Source organism: Panthera pardus, unplaced genomic scaffold (genome assembly GCF_024362965.1).
Source record: "Panthera pardus isolate Hobbes unplaced genomic scaffold, ASM2436296v1 HiC_scaffold_2, whole genome shotgun sequence".
Lineage (NCBI taxonomy): Eukaryota > Metazoa > Chordata > Mammalia > Carnivora > Felidae > Panthera > Panthera pardus.
In genome coordinates this window covers 5,373,705-5,400,587 of record NW_026526765.1, presented here as the reverse complement: position 1 = coordinate 5,400,587, position 26,883 = coordinate 5,373,705, and positions in this window count along the sequence as shown.

The window sequence follows — 26,883 nt, the reverse complement described above, 5'->3', positions numbered from 1 at the left end:
CCCAGGCGCCCCTGAGCCTCTAGTTCTGAAGTGTGTATGTACTTATGTTAAGATGTTCTTGCATTTGTGTAACAGACAATTCAAAATTGTTTAGGGAAAAGGACCATTCCTTGGATCACGAATTTCAGTGATAAAACTGCAGCGATAGGTTTATTTCAGTAGGTCAGGGTTTCTTGTGCTTTGAGATTGGGCTGTATTTTCCTCTAGATGTTGTCCCTCGTCTTCATGCTGGTCCCCTGTGTGCAGAACCAGGACCTGTCCTAGCTGCTGTCCTAGCTCCACGGCAGAATGCAAACATGGTCCACGTGAGAAGGAAACACCTCTTGGGGAACAGCTTTCTTTCTCCTAGAAACAAGGCAACTCTGTGCCTGGAGCTTCCAGAAAGCATCTCGGCCAGCCTTGGCCTGAACAGGGTCATGTGCCCATGCCAGTCTCAGGGCCCAGTCAATGTCACCAATCCATCTTAGGTCTGTGGCTCCGTCCTGAGGAACATGAGCTGCCTGGTGGAGGGGAGGCGACTGAATGTAAGGAGGCGTATGTTAGGGGGAAGGAAGAAAGGCAGTGGATGTTGAGTAAGATATAATAACATATATTACTATACCAGAGAAAAAAATGCATTCAAGAAGCAAAGACATGTTTAAAAGAATAGTGAGGGGACACTTGGCTGGCTCAGTCGGTGAGGCACGTGACTCTTGATCTCAGGGCTCTGAGTTCGAGCCCCAGGTTGGGCGTAGAGTTTACTTAGTAATAAAAAAAAAAAAAGACATTAGAAAAACAGTGGGAAGAATGTGTCCTCCTGAATAACATAGCATCCTGTGGAACTATAGTGGTAGAAATGTGCTATTGGCTATTAATAAGAACAGAGTATTTACTATACTATGAAGTATTTACTATACGATGAAGGCAGTGCTTAAAACCAGTAGATACAAATGGATTATTCGATAAACGGTATCATATGATCAATGACACATCCAGGCAAAAAATAAATTAGAGCCCAACTTCACAACAGACACAGATAGAGACTACAAATAAAGAACTTAAGATAAAATATGTGTGCTGATTCAAAAAGAAATGAGATTTTTTTTTTAACAATCTTTTGGTGAGTGAAAGCATTCCTGAGCAAGTCACAAAGCCTGGTATCCATAGAAGAAAAGGCTGACGGATTGTGCAAGATGAAAATTGAAAATATTTGTAGGATACAAGATGACATTCCAAACCTGAAAATTAGCCCAGGAGGAAATATTTGCATACTAATGGCATTAAGTTATTTAGCAAATATCCAAAATGCAAAAATGGAGCACAGAAGTACGTCAAGCTAAGCCTTCAAGCTAAGAGAATTTCCTGCTCACCGCTTGATTCTTTTTCTGGAGGGCTTTCTAGAATGCCCTCAGCCGATAGAAGCCCTCCACCCCAGGAGGCCCCGAAGACTGCCAGATAGAGGATGCACAGACCCGCCACTTTGCCTCAAAGGGGACGTGTCTGTGGTGTCGTGCTAAATCCCACCGCCACCCCACCTGATCAGTCCAAGGCTAAACCTCGGGAGAATTCATTTCCATCAGCATTTTCCCGTCCCTGTCCTGCCTCCCTCCGTCACTCCCTGAAGAGCACGTCCTCGTGAGTCCATTACCTGACCCAGTGTGCCGACAGTGTCCACAGCTGGGGAACTCCCTGCTCTGACTGCTCATCCTGCCTCCTTCAGGTAAAAGTCATTCCAGAAGGAAGTTCCCCTGACCCTCCAGACTAACACGGTCCCCTCTGTTACGTGCCCAGAGCCTCCCAGACCTCTGTGAGCACGCTCCCATGCAGCTGACTCACACGTTCCGTCTTGCCTGCTGGACACTGGTTCCCAGCCTCAGGATAAGGACTCATTAGTGGGTCAGAATTCCATCTCGCAGGTCACAAACCAGCATTTTACAGATGGTATAGATAGACAGATTCGAATGGGCAAAAGAGAAAAATGTCCAAGAGCATCATATAAAAAAAATAGTGGACATTGATTCTTTGAGGGTTTTTTCGTGTGTGTGTGTGTGTGTGTGTGTGTATAACAGCGTGCAGAATGTGTATTTCTTCTTGTGGTTCAGAGTCAAGGCGCTGACCAGCCCCCGTGCTAGATGGCAAACTCTAGGAGGGGACTTTGCTTGCTCGGGGGGTACTGTGTCTGCAGCACCCACTGCGATTGCCAGCATGTGGCAAAATACTTACAGCAGTAATAATATCTAAGAGGAAAAGAGTGTCTACTATGTGCTGGGCATCATTCTGTGTGGCTTATGCAGATCTCATTTCAAACTCACAATTGCTTTAGGTGATGCTATTGTATGAATTTCACACATAAGGAAACTGATGCTTCGGTGACTGCTTTATGGCACGGGAGTCACTGTTTTTATTTTCCTTCTGTCAATAATAATAATAACAAAACGAGCGACAGCCCGTTACCAGTTGTGAGGCTTGTTGACCAGCATACGTCATATCTCCTCCACTCCAAATTCTGAAGGGTCGACATTACTGTTGCCATTTTCCAGATGTGAGAATTAGGCACAGAGAAGACACAGAACTTGCCCAATGTTAGACGCTACGGAGCGTTTTCCATCCAGAGCATAGTTAATGCATATTTGCAACAGTGAGCTGTGGTACCACATCCACAGGACCGGAATTTCACGGTCCTGGGAGTCGCTGTTGGTGGTCGAGTAGAAAATCTTACACACCAATGGCTTTATCAAAAGCCTCTCTTCCAATAAAGTAGATTAGGTGGAGCCAAATGGATGGCTCTAGTGTTTTCTCCTGTGCACCTGCTCATCACTGTTGAAACTCTGATGACAGGTGCAGCCAAACTCGGCTTTACAAGACCCTGTTCACTGGTCTGCAGGTACCATGCAGTGTCCAGATTGCTAAACTTTTTTTTTTTTGGCAATCAGTATGTGTACCTGGAAATAATCGATTTTGAGTTCATGGGGTGAAAAATGATCATGTAAAAAAGTCCTTTCCTGACTGTGGTGCAGTAGTTTCCTAGAGACACTGTAACAAATGAGCACAGACAGAGTGGCTCCGACAACTGACATGTGCCCTCTCCCAGTCCTGGAGGCCGTGAGTCTGAGATCAAGGGGTTGGCAAGGCCCACGCTCCCCCTGGAGGCCTTCCTGCTCCCCCAGCTTCTGGTTTGCTGGCCGTGCTTGGCATTCCTTGGCTTGTGGCTCCAATCTGCACCTGTGTCTTCACATGACTTTCTCTCCTGTATAACATTTGTCGTTAGATTTAGGCCCCTCCCAGGTGATCCAGAATGATCCTACCTCCAGATGTGTAACTTAATTACATCTGCAAAGACTCTTTTTCTAAAAGAGTCCAGGGATTAGGATGTGGGGAAGGGGTCCCATCCAGTCCATCTCCACATGGGTTCTCCCAAAGCAGAGCCTCAGCTGAGATCAGGTGAGCCGGGGGCTTACTAGGAGGTCATCTTTGGGGACAGGAGTGTGTGTGCTTGGGGAAGGGGGGGTGCAGTGGAGGAATCAGGGAAAGTCTACATGAGGGTGCACCATCAAGATCGCCACTGAGAGAGCTGAGGCTCAACAGCTTCTGGAACTTTCTGGGGTATGTGTGTGTAAGAGCCTTCCAGAATACCCCAGAACGTGTCTCTCCCTTGACAGGTTCCCATGGACTCCCCTGTACCTGTGGCTTTGGAGAGGCCCAGGCAGAAGGTGAAGCACTTTTGAGGCAAGACAGCAGAGAGTCCTGGCAGGCTAGGGATCTTATAAAGTGAGGTATTTTAAAATATATCCATGTGCCTTAAACATTTCAAAGCAGTTTGATTAGGAAATAAGTCACTGCCTTAAAATAATGCTTTGTTTTTCTGATCTTCAGTTAAGACTACATTGTTTCCAGAAGATAGACCAATCTTTTGCGAGGCCTTGGCTTAACGGTTAAACGTGTTTTAATGACAAAATCACCATTACATATATCACCATTGATATAGTTAGGTAAGTGGACCCCAATCATTTAAGATTCTGGGCACACAAGGAGAATAATGTAAGGAGTGCCCAGTTAGGGATTCCCCTGGCCCGCCTGTGTTACAAGCCACCGCACAAACCTCTAGGAAGCATAAAATCCAGCAAGACAAATCATCCCTGCTCCCCCTAAATTCTGTTTGCGGAGCCTGTCGGCACTAGACTGGCATAGCAAATCAACTGGATTTGTGATACGAAACTGGTAAACGTTTGGTAGTTAGCTGGAAAATGGCTCTATGGACTTTTCATCTTCCCTAGCAAAAGAAAAATGAGAGTCTCTTGTCTGGGGTGTAATAGTCTGATTTTACCATTTTACAGGGAAAACTCTTTTAGAGAAGAGAAAAGCTGTCAGGTAGGTCACAGATTATTCCCAAGAGATTGCAGACCAGCAGCCAGACACAGCCTTGGCGGGAACTCAGTCTTGTCTTTCGAAAGAAACGAAGATCGCAGTGGACTTATAGAAGCTGCACTGATCACGGACCACTTTTTAAACTTGGATATTGCTGGACCAGTGTCGCTCATTTTCATTAAAAAGCAAAGGTCGGGAAAATTACCCCTAATATTATTGATCAAATTCCTCAAATACTTGAAAGAGAAAATGGAGGTATTGAAACTACTGAACAGCAACGTATCCTAAAGACCTAAAGAGATTCCTTTGTCAGAATTATGAGAGCTGTATCACCAGTTGTAATAACTTTAGATGTTAGAAATGGATATGAAAAATATTTCTTAGAGCATGCCTTCACAATAGGGGTGCTCTTACCTTAGGGGGAGGAAACAAATGTTTGCGGCGGGGAGAGCAAGGAAATCTTACTCTAATTATGCGTAAAGTACAAGTATATGTAGAATGCATCAAGGTGTATCTGCGGTATTAAAATTCCATAAGGGGCGCCTGGGTGGCTCAGTCGGTTGGGTGTCCGACTTCAGCTCAGGTCGCGATCTCACAGTCCGTGAGTTCGAGCCCCGCGTCGGGTTTCGTGCTGACAGCTGGGAGCCTGGAGCCCGCTTCACATTCTGTGTCTCCCTCTCTCTCTCTGCCCCTCCCCTGCTCACGCTCTGTCTCTGTTTCTCTCTCTCTCAAAAATAAATAAAAACTTATAAAATTTTTTAAAAAATTCCATAAGAGGGGCGATTAGAGAAAATGAATCTAAAGAGTTGGTTTGGGGGGGTTAACATGAAAATACAAGCTTCAGAAAACCTGCTTTAGGGCATGAAATTGATCCATGAGGAAAACATATTCAATTCAAAACATACGTATTGAAATATATGTGAAAATATGCTATAGTATATATCAAATATACTCTATATTAAAGTATAAGTTAAATTAAATATTTTATATATTAAATAATCATAATTGTTAACATAAATGTACAAAAGATGTGTTGACAATGTATATTAGAGATATACTGTGCTAGGCACGGGGAGGGGAAAACCGGAGCCCTTTCAGGTGCTTAAAACCTAAGTTGGGACATCCGACATCTCTGGCCGTAGAGCTGTCGTATAAAACGTTGAGACTGATGCTTTCAAGCCACGAAAGCCAACCAGCCATCTCATGTGTGTGTCTGTGGACACGCGTGGGTGTAGGCGGTGGCATCAGTGTGACAGAGGCTGTGGGCACCGTGCGAACCTCGTGGAATGAGAGATTTGGATGGACAGATGGGCGTGTGCCAGTGTGTGTGCGAGCGTAGGTCTGTGAGTGTGTGTCGGCCTGTGGGAGTGTGGGCATGAGTGTGAGTGGGTGAGTGTGTGCGAGAGTGTCTGAACATGTATAAGAATGTGTGTGCACCTGTGTGGGCAGGAGTGTGTGACAGAGAGAGAGAGAGAGAGTGTGTGTGTGTGTGTGTGTGTGCGTGTGCATGACGGGGACAGAGGCAGGAAGGGGGAAGGAGGAAAGGAGAGATGACAGACAGACAGAATGAATACCAATTGGACAAGTGCTTGTCCAGAAGAGCCTTCTGGAAAAGGTAAGTCATCCTGAGCCTTGACAGGAGCCCAGGGTTGAGAACTCCGTGTGAGGAGAGGACATCCCGCCAGGAGGTGAGGGACGAGCGTGAACTGGGGCGTGAACATCAGAGCCCAGGGCGCGCCCAACGGCGGCGGCAGGTGGCGCGGGTCCGGCTGGGCCTGAGGCTGGTCACTGGTGACGAGGCGGCCGGGGATGGCGAGGGGCTCCCGTGCGGAGGGGGCCCCGGCACCATCTGGGGACCTGGCGGGAGGGGGCACAGGAAGGCGAGAGGCGCGTGGGAAGGGGGACCTGGCAGCCGGGGCCCTCAGGATCCAAGCACAGAAGTGACCGTGTCCCCAGCAACGACTGAGCCGAGCGCTGGAAGCCCGACACCCCACCTTCTGGCTTCCAGTCGGCTGACCTGCTCATTCCCAAACAGAACCAAGGCCGCGTGCAGCACGCTCGTGTCCGGTGTGTGGACATGTGACGGTGGCATCAGGAGGGCTCAGGAGGCCGATGAAATCAAGTTTTGCACAAGGCCAAGCAGCCAGGAAGGAGCGCGAAAGGGTTTCGCGGCTTCTTCACCAAAAGCCCACTTTCTCTTCTCTGCCCGTTGCCTCCACCGCGTTCTGAGAAAAAGAGAAGCACAGCCAGACCCCGCCTCTCCCCGACTTTAAAAAAGGGACTGTCCACGCAGGTTAAGCCTGTGGCAGGCTGCTCCACGCTGAGACACACACACCCAAGTCACAGCCGTTTGCGTGAATTGCTATCGTGCTTTCTGCCGAGACGCCGGTCCATCACATACGCATGTCGGATTCCGAGCTGCACGTACGTTCCTCTTTCCCCCATCAGGGCGTCCTGCGTTGGGCCTCCTGCTGGAAGAGAATGTTTGTGGTTCCAGATGCGCTTAGAAAGCAGTGTCAGCCTGGAAAGATGCTCAATGTCACTCATCATCAGGGAGATGCAAATCAAAACCCTCATGAGATACCACCTCACCCGGGTCAGAATGGCTAAAATCAACAACTCAGGAAACAACAGGTGTTGGTGAGGATGCGGAAAAAAGGGGACCCTCTCGCACTGTTGGTGGGAAGGCAAACTGGTGCAGCCGCTCTGGAAAACAGGATGGAGTTTCCTCAGAAAGTTAAAAATAGAACTACCCTGCGACCCAGCAATCGCACGACTGGGTATTTATCCAAAGGACATAAAAATGCTGATTCAAAGGGGTCCATGGACCTCCATGTTTCTAGCAGCCCTCTCGACAATAGCCAAAGTATGGAAAGAGCCCAAACGTCCATCGACGGAGGAATGGATAAAGAAGATGTGGTGTATGGGATGCCTGGGTGGCTCGGTCAGTTGAGCATCCAACTCTTGATTTCGGCTCAAGTCACGGTCTCACGGCTTGTGAGTTTGTGCCCCACGTGGGGCTCTGTGCTGACAGCACAGAGCCTGCTTGGGATTCTCTTTCTCTCTCTCTCCCCCTCTCTTCCCCTCCCTGCCTCTCTCTCTCTCTCTCAAGATAAATAAATAAACTTTAAAAATTAATAAAAAAAAGAAGATGTGATGTATATATATACGACAGAATACTACTCAGCAATGAAAAAGAATAAAGTCTGGCCATTTACAACGACGTGGATGGAACTGGAGGGTATTATGCTAAGCAAAATAAGTCAGGCACAGAAAGACAGATACTATATGATTTCACTCATATGTGGAATTTGAGAAACCCAACAGATGAACATAGGAAAAGGGAAAGAAAAATAAGATAAAAACAGCAAGGGAGGGAAACCATAAGAGATGCTTAAATACAGAGAACAAACTGAGGGTTGCTGGAGGGGGGTTGGGGGGTAGGTTAAATGGGTGACAGACATTCAGGAGGGCACTTTTTGGGATGAGCACTGGGTGTCATGTGTAAGAGATAAATCACTGGGTTCTACTCCTGAAGCCAAAACTACACTGTATGTTAACCAACTTGAAAGTAAATTAATAAAAAAAAAAAAGAAATCTCCATTACATTATGTAAACTAAAAAAGAGAAGAATCCAGAAATGGAAAGACCATAAATCCTATCTACAGCACTCCCTGAGTTGATTCACACTCTCAAGTGCCTCACATTATGCCCCAATTTTTTTTTCACCAAAGCTGGGGATGCGGAAATGGATGACAAGGTGGCTGTAGCTGCGAAAACCAAGTGTGCTTAGAGCGAGCGGTCTCTTCTCCCGTTATGTGCCCTGCAGCGCCATGAGACAAAGCAAACGGAATGGACGGTGGAAACTGGCATCTTAGGGAAACCCCGGAGATTTACAAAGTAGACGTGGGCTCAGGCAAGATGGGTAGCTAGAGACGGCCGATAGAGTAACACTTGGAAATCAAGGTACAGAAAGCTAGAAGACAGTGCGGATTACCTTGCTCTCCCTTCCCTTGTGGCCGACAGGGGATTAGCAAAAGCAGAGGGATCCCAGGAGACAGGAGGGGCAGGGAGCAGGCAAGCACAGTATCCAAATAGCCTCTTGGAGACACTGCCTAAACCTCTTCCCTCCCGCACAAGGAAGCAGCATCCTTCAGGGCTGAGGAAACATGAAAGCTCAGGAGAGAGTCTCCAGCCGAAGATCTGGAATTTTTCTGTTGCATGATTTTCACGTCAATTAAGATCTCTCCAGACTGAGAAATATCCATCCGGACTTTAGCTGGACGTCCTGATTCCTCTTTCCTCGTATCCTAATGCTTTCTGCCTGTAAGAGAAAATGTATCTGATTCTGGCAGGAATTCTCACTCTGAACGCATAAAATAGAAAGTTTATTAAAACTCTTATAAAGAGAAGCCCAAGATCCCTTGGGCAGTGACAATGATTCATTGACATCATAATTTTCTTAAAAGCTAACCTAGAAGGGTCAGGGAAGAAGGGAGATGGAAAAGCTTTTATTCCTGGAAAAAAGAATGTCTAAAATAGACAGCTGAAAAAAATTTTAAATGACAAATTTTGAACAAATTGTTTTGATATTCGCCTTAGAGCAGAAACTTCTTGAAAGGCATGGCGGCGTTGAAGGAGAAACAGTGTTTAGAAGAATCTTCCCTAAGAGCAACGGACAGGCTACCTACCAGACCCATTGGAGGGGAGCGAAGGATGGCACACCCCTAACGAGGATGTCCAGCATGCCAGAGGGGAAGAAACAAACAAGGGACACCTGGGTGGCTCAGTTGTTTGGATGTCCAACTCTCGATTCCGGCTCAGATCATGATCTCAACTCTTGATTCTGGCTCGGATCATGATCTCACAGTTTGTGGGGATCAAGCCTTGAGTTGGACTGCATGCTGACAGTGTGGAGCCTGCTTGGGATTCTCTCTCTCTCTCTCTCTCTCTCTCTCTCTTTCTCTCTGCCCCTCCCCTGCACTCTCTCTCTCTCACTCTCAAAATAAATTAATTAAAACTTAAAAAAAAAAGTTAAAAAAGAAAAGGGACTCCAAAGCCAGAAGCTCTGAGGCTACCATGGCCCCAGTCAAATAAAACAAATATTCCGAGCTTCTGTTGCTTAACCCGTTTATTGGAAATAATGTTTGGTGTTTGTTTTAGCAGAACAGAATTTATTTATTTATTTATTTTTTTAGAGAGAAAGAGAGCACACAAGCAGGAGAAATGGGCACAGGGAAAGAAAGAGAATCTTGAACCCACAAACTGCGAGATCATGAATGAGCCAAAATCAAGAGTTGGACACTCCACTGACTGAGCTACCCCTGTGCCCCAGCTTGGTGTTTGTTTTAAAATGTGTCTACAGGGGTGCCTGGGTGGCTCAGTTGGTTAAGCAGCCGACTTCGGCTCAGGTCATGATCTCGCGGTCCGTGAATTATAGCCCCGCGTCGGGCTCTGTGCTGACAGCTCGGAGCCTGGAACCTGCTTCGGATTCTGTGTCTCCCTCTCTCTGACCCTCCCCTGTTCATGCTTTGTCTCTCCCTGTCTCAAAAATAAATAAACGTTAAAAAAATTTTTTTTAAAAAAATAAAATGTGTCTACAAAGTCTTTGATACGTCTCCCTTCCAAAGGTGGGGTCTATTTCCCCTTCACTGAACTGAGGGCTGGACTCAACAAGTTGAGTCCAGCAAATCCAATATGGCACACGTGATGGTATGTGAGTCCTGAGTCATCAAAGGCAGCTTGCCCTTTGCACTTTCTCCTGAATCACTTACTCGGGGAAAGCCAGCTGCCATGTTGTGAGGTCACTCAAGTAATGGGCCCTCTTGATGGAGAGACTTAATAATGAGGCCCTCCCTCTTGGAAGGGGGCCTCCCGTCTAAATAAAATCTTCAGATGAAACACCCCCAGCCAACATGTTGACTGTAATTTCCTAAGAGACACTGAGTTAGAACCAACCGAGCTGAGCCACTCCCAAATTCCTGACCCACAGAATCTGTGAGATAATAAATGTGTATGGTTTTAGGTCACTAAGTTTTGCAGTATTCGTTACCCAGTCATAGATGTCTAAGTAACAACCCATGCCACCTCACAGAAAAATTCTGGTGATTCGGTGAGACAGTATTTGCGTAAGGACGGCAAGGGCTTGTGCAAATCCACAGATTTAGCCCTCTCCCTAAACATCAGAGTGTTACTTTATACTTTATTAAAATAAATGAGCAATGGGGTGCCTGGGTGGCTCAGTTGGTTAAGCATCTGACTTGGGCTCAGATCGTGATCTCACAGTCTGTGGGTTCAAGCCCCACATAGGTCTCTGTGCTGACAGCCCGGAGACTGCTTGGGATTCTGCGTCTCTGTCTCTCACTGCCCCTCCCCAGCTGGTGCTCTGCCTCTCTCTCAAAAATAATAAATAAATAAATAAATAAATAAATAAATACAATGAGTAATGCATAGAATTGTCAACTCACTCTGTTGGACACCTGAGACTAATATAAAATTGTATGTCAACTATACTTCAATAATAAAAATTAGGGGTGCCTGGGTGGCTCAGTGGTTAAGCCTCTGACTTTGGCTCAGGTCATGATATTGAGGTTCGTGAGTTCGAGCCTCGCGTCGGGCTCTGTACTGACAGCTCGGAGCCTAGAGTCTGCTTCAGATTCTGTGTCTCCCTCTCTCTCTGGCCCTTCCCCTCTCAAGCTCTCTCTCTCTCTCTCTCTCTCTCAAAAATAAATAAACATTAAAAAAATTTTTTTAATTAATAAAAATTAAAAATACACTTAAAAGTTTAGTGAGTTAAAATTCAGAGAAATGGCATAACTAAATTTTAGTATAAGAGATGGAGTAGGCTCCATTCATAGAGTTGGAGGATATTAGTGATTTGACCCACTTCCTATCGGATCTAGGACACATTTGCTTTTCCATCTGAGCTTCGGTCTGAGGTCTGGGTACAAGGGGTGCTATTTGGTTTTCTGTGGCCCAAGCGGTCCAGAACAGTCACTCCCCGAAGTGAAGCGATCCCAGAAACTTTGCCCTTAGTGAAGCCCTATTATTAGCTTGAGCATGGAACTGGAAGGATTAAGGATTGATGAGAATCTATATGCAAGGTTTTGGGAAGGCTCGAAGTAGCTTTGATTTGAATATTGTAATTCTCCTAGAATTAACTAAATCCCATTTTGATGGCATAGATCACAAAGTCCTTGGAAGGTTGGCTTCCAAAGGTTATTACCGTAGCCGTTGTACCACCAGGACTTTTTCTCTCTTTCAAAAATGTGAGGGAAGATACACGGAAGCCTGAGAGGAATGGTTTTGGTGTGGGGGAACCATCAGAGACGAGTAAAGACCCTCAAGCTAGAGCCACATGCTAGCTAAGGTTATGAGGGCCGAACATAGGATCCGGTTCCCAGAAGAGAGCACGATGCTGTAAACAGAAGTAGAAACCTTGATCTTGTACAGAGAAAGAATGATGTTAATTAACACGAGGTCCTGGTCCACATAGCCAACTGTAGTTCCAACATTGTGTTCTGGGGAAAATGTTCCTCTTGCGTTTTAAATTGTGGAAATGAAAACACACCACACCGTCCCTCGCCCTGCCTCTATAAATCATTTTTGCTCAGAGTTACGTGGATTCTCTGCTTTTCCTATGGCTTCTCTGTACCTGAGTCACTTACTTTGATTCTGCCTTAATTCAGTAGATTTTTATCATTTAGGGTTTTTGCTCAAGAAGGGCTTGGAGGAATTATATATCCTAAGCTGTTTCATGCTTAAATGACTTTATTTTTCAATGACAGTTCATCAGACATTACCATTCTTTTGTTATTTTGTTTCTTGGGGACTTTGCACATATCAAATCCTGCACTGCAGTAGTCGGGGCCTGCCTGACTTCCCCTTGAGGCTGGCTTGTTCTTTTGTCTTTTGTCCTCGAAATTTTCCAAATGGCCTTGGTTTTGAAGATTGCGTATCAATTTTTGTGAACACAGTGTGATTTTCCAACCTGCAGATTTGGTTCTTTACCAATTCCGGGATTTTCCAGGCAGCTTTGAAGTCGATTGTGATTTCACCCTCATGGCTAGCAATTATATGCTAGACTTTTTCAGTCTGTTTTCCATATCTACTATCTTCTCTGATTACAACAAAATATCTGTTTTAATTATCTCTGCTTTGATCGGTCATCTCCGATCATCTCAAATCCTCTGGGTGAACGATGTGGCTTTGGGTGAGTTTCCTTCTCTTCCTCACTGTTCTTTCTTCTTCATTAATTCAGAGACAACATTTTGTTCTTCAAATATGTTTCCCTGGGCACGCCTTCCTTTCCATCTCGTTCCCTTGTTTATCCATATTGCCTTTGAGCTATTATTTCTTTGAGCGCGTCTCATTAACTTGTCATGCAGCATGACACAATTGTGACAAATTCTCTGGTGCTTCCTGAATTTTGTTTTCCCTTTAACTTCTTAGTCTGTCATTTACATGGCGTCCTTCTTTCTTGTATGTTTTGTGATGTGGTATGATCGTAGACGCCACCCCCCACCCCCCACAGAAGTCTTCTTTATCCTGCCCAGGAGTGAAATGCTGTATCAGCACATTCTCCTTGCTCTGATGTGATATTGATGATTTGACCCACTTCCTATCAGAGCCAGGATAGATTTGCTTTTCCATCTGAGTTTTAGTTTGAGGTCTGGGTATTAGGGGTGCTATTTGGCTTTCCGTGACCCAAGGGGATGGCAGGGAGGAAGGGGATCTGGCCGAGGCGGTGTTATCTCTTCTGCCATGTTGTTCTGTGTATTAAGTGCCCGGCACCCACTTGGGCCTGGGAGACGCCCCAAAGCCTCAGACCTGGACCCCAAACTGAACTATGGAGTCTCTGCTTTCCTTTTACTCACTTTCCTGCTCTTGCCACTTTCTCCTCAGCGGCTCTTTCCAGAACCCCACGGTTAAGGAAGATAAGGCTGCCTCTCAGTTTGAATTTCCACATATTTGGAAGAGAGAAACCAAAAACTCTCTAGATTTGTGAAATCACCACTCTAGTTTCGGGGGAATGGAGCAGAGTTAGGAATGAACTGGAATGGACTGTGTCTACTTGACCCCCAAATCCCTTTTCTTTCCTTGATTCCAAGTTTGGGGGCTTATCGAATCGGGTTCTATCCATCTCTGTGTTTGGCGCTATAAGTCTTTTGAGGGTGAGCTTCTGGTTTCCACGAAGGTTTTGCTCTTTGGGTACAAAGGGAGAGATTCTATAATCCCCTTGCAATTTTCCATCTTAAGTTGAAGGTTTATCTTCATAGCAAACCTCTGGTATCTTTATTAAAAAAAAACACACACAACTACAACAAAAACAAACCCTCCTTTTCCCTTTGTCTCAAGAACCTTCTGCAGGTTTAGCTTTTTTTGTTTGTTTCTCATCAAATGATCTTTTGGGACAATGATTAATAATATAGTTGCCTCGGTTGATTTAAATAAATAGCTCTATTTTCCTATTTCTTGTTATTGGTGGGAATGTCATAAACGGTCATTGCATAGGGTCCTGAAGGGAGCGCGAAGGATTGAGATGCAAATGATGTATCTTATGTATGTTTTTAAAAAATGTACTTGAGAGGAAATAGAGTCTAAATGTCCCCCGCTTTGTTGTCTGCGGGCTGGGACTTGCGAGCGTGGACAGGCGAGCGGCAGAAAGGGGCCTCGTTCCTGCATCCGCAGCCGGGCCCTGCTTGGTGCCCGTCAGCCCCGACAAGGCTGGAGTGTAGCAGGAGTCTGCACGAATTAGCGGTGCTGCCCTAAGGCTGTGTCCGGCGTCATCTGTGTCACAGCTGACCTTCTGCATCCAGGGCCACCGGGCGTCCTCTTGCTGCTGCTAGCACCTCGCCCCCCAGCAGCATCTCCGCGGGCCCGTCCTCAAAGAGCGCCTCCCCCCCTGGCCGGACGGAATCCCCTCCGAGCACCTGCTCCACCCGCGAAGTTTTCTCTTCACCTCCCCATCAGCACCTGCAGCTGCTGGCGACCTTGTGGATGTGTGTGTGTCACACGCACCGGAATGCGAGCTCCGTGATGCGGGAGACCCAGTCTGACCTGTCCAGCGCTGCATTCTCACCGTGACTCAGGATTTTCTCATCCCGTGAGTCAAATGCATTTCTGAACTGTCCGTCCGGTCTGCAGGACGGGTCCTCGGCCCCAGATTCCTGCTTGGCATTCGAGCTCTCTTCCAGCTTCTGAGCTCTGTCCCCGAGACTCACCTCTGGCTTGGGACCCTTCCAGTCCTCCTGGTCCGTGCTGCATGCCTATGCCAGCTAGCAGGTGTCCCCACTGAGGCGATCACCTGAGGGCTCCCCGGCCGCACGCATCTCGGCGGCTACCCCACCCCACAGAGCTACCTTCCGATCCACCTGGCCTCGCCTCGCTGGAGTCCGCAGACCCACCAAGGTAATGGAGACAGGGTGACAAGGAAAGAGCGGGCCAGAGTGACCCAGTGCTCTTAATTTTAGCTTCCTCCTGGAGCTCTTTGTTCCTCTGACTCTTGGGACGGCACGGACGGTCCAAGTCCGAGTCTTTGTTCCGACAGCCCCGTCCACTGCTCCATTTCTTCATTTCACCCCCAACTCCCCAGGGCTGAAGGGACGCGAGTTAGTCACAGCCACGGAAGGTGTTCCCGTATGTGTATTCAGTGGGAGAAAGCTTTAGGAACGAGGTACAAATTCTGTTTCTGTGTCATCTGCAACAATCCTTTGCAGGAGCGTCTGTTACTACCTGGAAAGGAAATGCCGCTGGTTGCTCTGTGGTGGTTCGGAGGGTGTTTTAATTGTCCCTTTCGGGGTCAAACCCGGGACAGGCCCTCCCCCGCTCAGACCCCGGCGCTCAGAGGGAGTGGGAGAGCTTTGGTCTCTGAAAATGGCCCCGTCCCGGGGAGGAACCTGCGTGTCTTCACTTGCTAGACAGAGGGTGACCTACCACAGAGATGAGATCTGAGAAGCTGGGTCTAATTGTGCCGCTGGAGGGGAATCCCTGCAGCAAAATCCTTCCTTTCTTCCCTCCTCTCTAAATAATAGGCAATTTCCTCTCGTGGAGTCAGTCTCATCTCGGTAAATCACTTCCAGACAGGCTCACCTTGACTTCACAGGACGCAAACAGGGAGGAAAAAGGATCGCCTCACTTCTCCGCTGTCACCGAGAGATCAGATGAAATTATTTGAAGGTCACATGTTTAAACGTGTTGCACTTGCCAGCAGGAAATGAGCTTCAGAAGGAAGATTCGGGTGGAAAAGACAGGATCAGACACAGCAATAACGGTCAGGCCCAAGTGATGCGGAGTCCTGGCTCTCCGTGCCTGGAGAGCTAGGTCACCTTTGCTGTTCTATTAATATAAAACTCTCTCCTGGCAGAAGTCACATTTAGTGCCCGCTGTAAATTGGGAATTGGATAATTTGTACCACGATTACCTCTCGGCAATCAAAAAAGTCACTTTTCTGTAACTTTTATACAAGCAAGGATGGGTTCCCAGCTCGACAAGAAGGAGAGCTTTGTGTCATGAAGATTCATATGGGTAAGTCAGCAAACGTGCCTCCTAGAGCCTGCGTCATGTTTCTGGCCCAATGCCAGCAGCTGGAAATCAATAGAAAACTTCAGCCTGTCCTTACTCCGAGGTGTGTACCATCTAGCAGGTGAAGGTTGCTCAAGGTGGCTGTAAATGATGAAGGACAAGGAATTTCAACCTGAATTCTGTGCGCGTTAAAGGAGGGCAAAATGTTGAAGCTCTACGATGCAGTCCTCAGAATATTTCATACTCTCTGTCTCTAACTACTTAGAATATTACCTTAAACATCCATAACCCCTTCTACGTGAGCTATCGAGACTGTCAGCTGTCTATCTTAAATGAAAATATTTAGTTACTGGGCCAGAAATAAGTCACTTTTTAGCTACCGGTAACCTGAGCAATAAAAAACTAAAATAAAAAAGAGGTGAATAACTAAAGAAGACACCAAATGAGCTTGAGCATTTATTCAAAAACACTTCACCGGACAGCAATTTCCATGGCCAGACTTATTTTTGATTGGAGGGGAGGCTGGCATTCTCTCATTAAAAATAACATTTGTGATCATTGAATACCATTACCTTCTCTGAATACTTACTACCTTTTCAATGTTTCTTTTGAAATGAGTGTAGACTCACAGGCAGTTACAAAAACAGTACATAAAGATTCCCAGGGAAGATTTACGTGGCTTCTTCCACCCAGTGACATTTTACGTGAAGGTAAGACAATATCAAAACCAGGAAACTGACCTCAGTGTAATCCTGTCAACTAGACTACAGACTGTATGCAACTCCTACCGGTTTTTACAGTTTTAGCACGCACTCGTGCGTGTGCGTGTGTGTGTGTGTGTGTGTGTGTGTGTGTTCGTGTGCATGTGCACAGTACACTTCGGTGGGATCTGGTCCCACCTGGACCCCCCTGCAGCTGAGACACAGAACGGTTCTGTCACCATGATGACCCTCTCTCCTGCTCCCCTGCAGACCTGCACCCTCCCCACCCCCATCGATGTCCCCTGGCAACCACTAAATGTTCTCCTACTTAGATTTAATTTTAAGTGTCTTGTTTGGCCCACCACACTGGCTTGGATCTTGTTGATGAAGAGTTTCAGCCACATTGTGCTTGGCATCCAGACGAATTAAACATTAAGGGAATATCAAAGTGGGACACAGTGACCTTCCAGCAAACTGAAGAAGGTAATTCATTTACTTGGTTGTTCTTCTCCTTTTTTCTGATAGAATAAATTTTGGTTGATCCTTTTTGTTAAGTTCAGAAGGCAGAAGCGCCCTCAGAGACAATATAAAGGGAAAAGATCTATCTATCTATCATCTATCTCCATTCATCCACATATCAATCTATCCACCATCTATCTAAAATAACAGTACAACTTCATTTAAATTAAAAACAAATATATTCCCCAATAATTTAGCAAATATCAATTTTACGGATGGTGAAGAAAAAAATTGGCTCCAGTAACTTAACAAGAATTTTATAACACCCTAACTCTCTAAGTTGTTAGCAATAATTCTAAACCCTGGTCTGATCTTCAAGCCTTTTTCATCCAAATCACCTCATAACATTTTCAAATAATTACATGAGAAGTTCCCAAGGGAGTGTTTGGCATTCACAGACCAAAGGACCAAAATGATATGAAACACCTGGAAATGTGTAACTAAATGAATGGTTTTTGGGGCACCTGGGTGGCTCAGTCAGTTAAACGTCCAACTTCGGCTCAGGTCATGATCTAGCGGTCCGTGAGTTCGGGCCCCGCGTCGGGCTCTGTGCTGACAGCTCAGAGCCTGGAGCCTGTTTCAGATTCTGTGTCTCCCTCTCTCTCTCTGACCCTCCCCCATTCATGCTCTGTCTCTCTCTGTCTCAAAAATAAATAAACGTTAAAAAATTAAAAAAAAATGAATGGTTTTAAAATATTTACATTCAACTATTTGGTAAGCTTATTATCCAAGATATAGTATAATTATATATGATGCAACAATAGTATCTGAAAGGGTGGGCCTACCCCAGCCGACTCCATCTTGTTCTGTGTCCTCCACCTTGAGTGACTATGTCCCCGACATGTCCCCTCTCTGGGAAAATCCGCAGAAACTTCAGACCACGCCTCCACCCCTTGAGTAACCTCCCGCTCACCAGTTCAAACTTCCCGATCAAAACACACCCAGCGACCTGGTAACAGGACTCCGACGCTTCCCCAGCCAATCGGCTGAGGCCTCGACCCTTCCCCAGCCAATCGGCTGAGGCCATAGCCATTACCTCACCAACTGCCCCTAAACCCCAATAAAACCTTTGTGCTTTTGAAACTCGCTCTCTCTCCCCAGCATCTCACTGCTACATCGGTTGCAGGTAGGGGATTGAGCTCCAGCTAGCTCGAATAAAGGCTCTTTGCTTTTGCATCGGACTCGGCTCCCTGGTGGTCTTTGGGGATCACGAATTCTGGGCATAACAGTATCATAATACATATATTATATACTATTATCTATGTTGATATTATATAACCATCTAATATAGTCATATTAACACATAATATGGTTATTATGATATATCATTGACTGTTATTAATGTATACATTTTCTTATATATAATACAAGTATATAATAGAAGTCACTATTATATATGTAATACAAGTATATATTATATTTATGTTTTTGTATATATTTATTATATATTATTGTTTAATTTTACAACACAGGTCATTGGGCAACACATATTCATGAGGGCTTCACTGTATACATTTATTTGCATTTAACATGTGGAGGGTTGTTCAGGTAGTTAGCTTTGCAAAGTGACATCAAGATTATACTTCACAGTAAGACCGGACCTCACATCTCCCACGGACCTTGAGCACCTAAGTACTTACTTTATATGTATTCATTTTTCTTTTTGATTGTAAGCTTGTTTAGGGCAAACTTCTATTGTTCTTTGGATCCAAATAACAGTTTCTATGACACGCACAACATACGGGCAAGTTGGACAAGTAGCTGTTGGAATATTTCGCCTAGAATCAGAATAAAAACCAATCTGAAGATTCCGTGTTTTCTTCTGTAAAGGCATAGGTCTCCAGCGTTACCCTAAGGTCTGAAGATACAATTATCTTTGGGGTTGTTCCCTGTCCTTGGTGCTGAGCACAACTTACTCTGCTGGTCCAAAGACTAATGCCGAACAAAAATATTTTTCTGGGGCGCCTGGGTGGCGCAGTCGGTTGAGCGTCCGACTTCAGCCAGGTCACGATCTCGCGGTCTGTGAGTTCGAGCCCCGCGTCAGGCTCTGAGCTGATGGCTCGGAGCCTGGAGCCTGTTTCCGATTCTGTGTCTCCATCTCTCTCTGCCCCTCCCCCGTTCATGCTCTGTCTCTCTCTGTCCCAGAAATAAATAAAAAATGTTGAAAAGAAAAATTTAAAAAAAAAAAAAAAATATTTTTCTTACACACGTTTTCTAGTAGAAACTATTGTTTTTTGCAAGTTTCCTAGCCTTGAAACCGTGAGACACTTATCTCATTGGTGTCAAACACTTGATTCAGCCTACGATATAAAGTGCCTTTTTAGTATTTTCTCCAATATTTTATTTAGAAAATATTCAAATGTAAAGACAAGTTGAAAGAATTGCATAGAAAACATCCATACAACCACCTCCTAATACTATTTTTTTTACTACTTTTTATTATGTTTGCCTCATCGCATATCTATCCATTTATGCATCCTTCTGTCCATCTACCAATCAACTCCATTTTTTTTTTTGCACCAGAAAGTGGGTTTTTGGCATTGGTAACTGCCAGCCTAAATCCTCAACATGCATGTCTTCAACTAGTGTTTCATATTTCTTCATAGTTCTTTTTATTAGCAGACCTTACTTTGAAAAAGAAAATAAAAACCATTTCCCCACAATCTGACATTCTGTTGTGAATGCTACAAACAAAAACCCATCTAATACCGCTGTTGTTGGCATATGCTGCTTGGTAAGATTCTGTGGTTATAATTCCAGATGAGTAGTTTGCACATGTCCCGGATGCACAGAGGTAGGAATGTTCCTTGCCTTCCCAGCAGGGAAGTCTGTGACATTCTTTCCAGAGACTCTCTTCACCAAGTGTATTCAGTGTAAGGTTATCCTGGATCTGCCACAGACCATAACTCCCCTTTCTTCCTGAATGTGGGGGGTGAGGTGTCCCAGTGGTCCCCAGGGACCTTCTGGGGGAACATCACTGTGCCATGACACTAATGTGCATTCCCCCACTAGGAAACGGACTCCGAACAAACAATGTTCTCAGTTCTACATCGAGTTCCCACTTTCCTTACGTGTAACAGATGTGTTTCCTTGTGCATTCTTCCTGGGATGTGGCACCTGAAATTTCTTATCACTGGCCTGGTTTTCTATATGGGCTTTCTAGAGTGTTTCCCTTAAAAAGGGTGTTTTGCTAATTTGAGATTACATAATAGAAATGGAAATGTGTATAATTCCTTGTCATTTGTGATAAAATTGGCATTATGATGAGCCACACTATGGATGCTGAAAGGTCCTTCTCCCAAAGACACATGGTTCCAGAATAAGACTTCCAGGTCTTTTCCAAATTTTATATAGAGATCCACTGAATTCTACAGCTTTTTCTAAGTTTTTGTAGAAGGAAATATAGGTAATTTAATAAAATTCTCAGTTAATTCCTTTATGTATTTGCTTTGAACTACTTGTTTTTGTGGGCCATCTTGAAAAGAGTCTAAAGATTACCATTGACTTTTCTCTTTTTTTTTTTTTACCATTGACTTTTCGTTAAAAAGATTATTTTAATAGCACCAATACCGTGTGATATCCATTAAGTGCTAAAATGTACCAAACATTAAGGGCCTTATATATATTAACCTACTCAATCCTTTCAGCAATCCTCTGAAGTGGGCACTCTTATCTTCAGCACTTTACAGCAGGGGAAACTGAGGCCAAGATAGGTCGGGTAATTATTTACCCAGAGTCACAGAGCCAATGAAAGACCAGCTGTAAACTGTGCTATCTGTTCTGATTTTCTCTGAACACATTTTGCCACCTCTAAAACTAAGTCATATGGAGACCTTTCCTGAGAAAGAACTTCCAGTATATTAGTAGGTAGCGTATCATTTAATTATTTTTCATCATAGGCCACCAGTCCTACTTCTAAGTGGCTTTAATGTAATGGAGAGTCTGTCTCCACTTGTGATGTGTGAGCACTGACTCCTTCCTAGGCATCACCCTACTTTCCTCTTTGGTCCACGTCTGGACAGACTGAAAGCAAAGCTCAAATATGCATTCGACCCTTGGTGCTGGTGGGAGATACAAATCTCCTGCACCTGGGGACTTTCCCAGTGGACCCCCAGCCACTACCAAGATCAACCTCTCCTTCCCCTCTGTCCAAGCCAGCTCGTACCTGCTTGTGTCTTCCCAGACACTTTCCCCAAATTCTCTTGATGTGTAGAGTCTCAGGAGCCTCAACACCCAAATCAAATTTTGGGTGAAGGGTCCATCTGTTCTCTGTGGAATTACCACAAAGCATTTAAAGAATTTTGGTTTGGCCTAACTTTTATGTCTTTATTAGTCCCATCATTTTACAGTTATGCAAAAAAGAATGAACTAAGGCAGATTAAGGTAAGACACGTAAAGTGTCCCTATCCCAAGATTGCTCGTTATTACAGTGTTCTACAAACTATTTGTGATTTTTTTTTTCAAACCCTAGGTCCCTATACATCCCTCAATCTCTTTATTAAGTTTTCATCTGCTGACTGATGTGTGATCCTGGTGTGAAGGCAAGGCTTACATGGTAACCATGGCCCACCTTGCCTTATGTGGCTGTTCTCTGCCACCAGAAGGCCAAAGCTCACAAGCTGAAGGATGTCAGGGCAATGAAGGAGGAATCTGGTCCCCAGACTCACTACTTCATGAAACACAGCCCACCTTGGACTCTCAACCTGCCCCCAGGACCAGCTGAGTCACCTCTGGATGGCCACTGGTGTCCAACACGTAGAAACTATCCAACTTTGTTCTTCCTCTTGGCTGCCCACCTTGTTAATAGTGTTTATTACCCACTTCGTGGCTCAGGACAAAAATGGGAGAACTTGTCTTTGATTCATGACCTACATTTGGTCAAATTACCTACCAATCCATGTCACTATCATGTCATGCCTTGATGCCCCGTTGGTCCCCTACCTGGTCTCCACTTTTTCTTGCCACCCCATCCTCAAATTCATTCTCCAGTTAGAAGCCAGAGGAATCTTTCTAAAATAGTATAAGTCCAATAACCTCTCCCCTGAGAAGACCGTCTGATAACTTAGGGTTTTACTTTAAATACATCCAGATGCCTTATCCTACTTATATTGGCATGAATTTTTTGATATGCCAGAATTGTGTGCAGAGAGGATTAATTATAGCTAAAAGTGTTATAAGCCAAGATCCAAATAACTAAGGATGATACATTTTAAAAGTCAGTTTTCCTTGATCTCTTAAGTTCCAATTGTAAATCTGATTAATACATCTAACAAAATAAAAACAATTGCCTTCTGATTCTGATCATTATTATGATTATGATAGTTAGACTAGCTCAAGTCTTGACTGGACTAAACTCCCTCAAATGATTTGTCATTTATGAGCTTATTTAATTGAATTTCTTTAAAAATTTTAACTGCATTTATAAAATTAATGATCTCTAGTCACTGTAAGTATTTCTAATAACTAGGCAAGTTTAAGACCATATAAGTAAACTGTCCAAGCATGAACTCCCATGTCCCATGAACATTGGGGACAGCAAACTTTGGCCGACAGCCCATGCCCTCCAACTACCTGTTTCTGTAAATAAAATTTCACTGGAACACTAACACACCCTTTTTGTTTTATCCATTATCAGTGGAGGCTTTCAAGGAACAGGTGACGGAGCTGAGTAGTTACAACAGAAACCATAGGACTCACAAAGTGTCAAATACTTACTATCCGGTCCTTTACAGAAAACATTTGCCGACCCCTGATCTAAGATACTAAAATGATGCAGATAGCAAATCTCAAATGGTCCTAAGTCAACTTACACTCTACAAACTAAATTAAATTCTCTTGACATTGTTCAACTTAAAACGACAAGTCTAACACTTTGGCACGTTAATCTTTTGCCAATATTTTATTCTACAACTTTTCAGACATACACGAAATGTGAAGAATTGTACAGCACTGGACCCCCTGCTCCTACATTTAACGTTTTGCTATATTTGTTTGACTACATTTCTAGCTGTCCATCTTTTTTTTCCCTCTGCCATCAGTTCTCTCTTTTTTCTCTTTTGATGCATTTCTAAGTTATAGATTAGTAAAGTTCACCACTCGAAACTTCAGACATGGTGTCCTTAACTAGAGTTTACTACCTTTTACAGTTCTTTTTCCTTTTATTTTAATTTGCATATCAAAATGCACATATGTAAAATACATCATTGGAAGAGATCTGACAAATGTGCATCTATTAATTTGGAGAAGCTTGTTTTTTTAATTAAATTTATTTATAAATTTAAATTTAGTAATATTTACTCTTCTGGCATACAGTCTTACCATCTTTTGAGCGCATAGAGCCTGTGTAGATGCCATCAGAATCAAGATACAGTGTAGTTCCATCACCCCACATTTCTCTTGCACCCTTCCTTTGGATCAACCCTTTCTGGCTCCCAGCCTTTGCCAACCACGGGTCTTGTTTCAGGGATTTTTGTTACTGTCTGATCTCCGTCTTCATAGCTTAGTCTCTTTCAGAATGCCATGTGTATGGAAGGACCTATCCGACTTTGATCACTATCTAGAGAGGCAGTGTTGGACAATGGTGAGCTCCAGAGTCTAGCATCAGATCAAAGCTCTGTTAATCACGTGACCTTGGGTAGTTCCTTTTCCTCTTCCATGGCTCAATATCTTCATCTGCAAAGTGGAGATAATAACAGAACCTGCCTTCGCAGGATTTTCTCAGATAACAAATAAAAGGTCTGGGAAGAGCACTAAGTGCTATAGAAGTCTTGGACATCGTCGTTATCATTGAACCATACTGTTCTGTTTTCTAAAATGCCAAATTTCTTGGGAACATTGCCTATCTTTGGAATAGCGCATATATATAAACTATTTACAAATTTAGCACACAATATGGATATGGGGTTTATTTGTTTCATCATCTATGCATTTCATTGGAAACCCTTCTGAGATAAGAAAGACACTTCCCTACTAAGGGGAAATGCTTTTATCATGTCAAGGGATCTGAGACCCCAAAGGATGGTCATATCTGGAGAGCCAAGGGGACTTCTAGGCCTTGATTTTGAAGCTGAGAAGTAGAACACAGGATGCCGTCCATCCTGAGCCACGCTTCTGTACCACTGATGGGCACTCTGAACCCATTTTATAATCTTCACGACAACATGGTTCCTGTAGGGGAATTTGATGGGGTTCAATTTCTCTCGGGTCAAAGTGACTCCCTGATGTAATTCTTCTGTAACTTCTTTTAATATGATCACCTAAGCTGGATACTATTTCATCAGCAATATCACCACCCTTGATTATAGATGACTTCCTTCATTGAATCTCCTTACCGTCTGGTGGAATCCTGTACGTACCTGCCGCTCTCACAGATGTTCTAACAGTCTGGTTAGGTTCTGAGTGTTTCCAAGTCCTGAATGTTCCAGCCTCTCCCACTTACCTGGCTTCATCACCTTTTGCCAATGACTCTCCTTCAGTACCTTCCTGGGCCACCGTTTCTGGAACAAACCAGCTAGTTCCTAACACCAGGCTCCATATCTTCAGGCCATTGGTTCCACCTGGGATGCTGTCCTAGATCTGTGTTCAAATGAGTGGTTTCTTCTCTTCACCGATACCACCTCTTCAGAGAGGACTATACTGACCTTGCCAAAAAAAAAAAAAAAAAAAAAAAAAAAAGCAACCCCTCAGTCATGCTGTATTGTGGCCCATTCTTCTTTTCCTTTTGGATTTTATACTTATTTCCTATGTTTTTCTCTTCTTTGCACCATATAGGTGAAGGGCAAGTCTGCATCATTCATTGCTTCATCTCCAGAACCTACAACAATGCATGGAACAGAATAGGTAGCATGGGGAATACTCAGCGAACAAGTGAACAAATGAATGAGTTGATGATCTGCTTTGCTTTGGTTTTCTTGCTGTTGTCGTTGTTTTGAATTTTTTTGATGCAGCGGTCGTGCAATATTTACTATTGCTAACATTTCTCAGGAAAAAAAGATCTATTTGAACCGTGTCTATTTAATGCCCCTGAAATGTAGGGAAAGTATCTGCTTTGGTAATGTGATTATCTCCTTGCCCAAACTATTCTCAAACAGGGGGATTCTGTCTTTGAGACAGCTGAAGCCCAGATTCTTATCTGGGCTCCACCCCCTTGTTTGGTTTGCCTAGAAGGCACCCTTAGTCCCATTAGGTAAAAGGCTTTGAAATGAAGGAGAACCAGGTAAAACTAACCACAGGGCATTCTGTGCAGACAACTGAAACTTGAAAGGTTAGTGATGGCAGTTAAAACATTAAGAGGCTCTGCAAAGAAATGTTAATAAGATGACCCAACAGAGATGTGCACAGCCAGCCATAAGCTAACAGCCTCAGAGCCTGTTAGCTTTTGTGGGAAAGGGTAGTCAGAATGTAAAACATTCAATCAATGGGCTATAAGTACAGCTGAAATCTAACAGAAAAGAGTAGAAAAGGAAAAAGTAGCAGCTGAAATCAAGAATATGGATACTGATTATCGGTCTGAGAGGCATGTGAGTGTGTTTTTAAAGAACTTTGAAGTCGCATCTCCCATAAGAGAATTTCAAATTCTAAGACTAATGAAATTTGAAATGCTGGTTGTATTCGTCATTCTGCATTTCCATTTGGTTATCAGATATCCTCAGGGAAATAACGACCAGCTGTATCCAGCACTCGTGTTGGTGAGGTAATGTGTTTGTGATTTTAGACGATATTAATTTAGCATTATTTGAGGGTAGATTGTCCCCAGCTGCCTAGGGATAATGCTCAGTGCAGCTGAACCCGTGAACAAATGTGCCACCATTATTTCAAGGGTGCCGTGTTGGGGACGGAAGGATAGGCACCGACCACTATTTGAATTGTGAGAGTAATTACAACCCCCGTCCCCCTTCCTGCTCCAGAAAAACACTACATTCAAAGGCTTGGTACAGGTTTGCATTCCTCAGCACCACCAGCAGCTCAGGAAAGAATTCAAACATCCCAGGAGGAGTGAGTGCATCAAAGGCAGGCACGACCCTAGTCGTTGCATCACTGGATCACAAAACTAAATCAGAGTATGAAAGAATTTCGTATGATAAACTAAAGGAAAAACCACAGTAAAATCACCATAGGATTAATTCCTATTAGCAATAGGCTTATTACCAAAATGTCCTTGCTGTGAACATCTTCAGAGTGAAATGGAAAACTGGAGGCCTGTGTTAAGAATCCCAAGGGGCGCCTGGGTGGCGCAGTCGGTTAAGCGTCCGACTTCAGCCAGGTCACGATCTCGCGGTCCGTGAGTTCGAGCCCCGCGTCAGGCTCTGGGCTGATGGCTCGGAGCCTGGAGCCTGTTTCCGATTCTGTGTCTCCCTCTCTCTCTGCCCCTCCCCCGTTCATGCTCTGTCTCTCTCTGTCCCAAAAATAAATAAAAAACGTTGAAAAAAAAAAAATTAAAAAAAAAAAAAAAAAAAGAATCCCAAGATGTCACACAAGAATTTACTGTCCTGGAAAAGTTTGTAAGTCTGTTTTAACTTATCTTATCTATGTGTAAATTATCTCTCAATTGAAACATGCACCCCAAACATATATCCTTGGGCAACAGAATGGAAAGCTGATAATTTGCAGATAAAAAGTCACACTTGGAAGAAAATGTAGGCATCAGGCTGGGTGAGCTTGAACCACCTTCGGGGTGAAGGATGTATGTGGCCCGACAAACTTCCCTTCTGTTCACCAACATCTGCCGAAACTGGCCTGGAACGTGCCACAGCAAGAAAGGAGAACAAAGATTTTTTTTGTTCCAGACCACAACGGT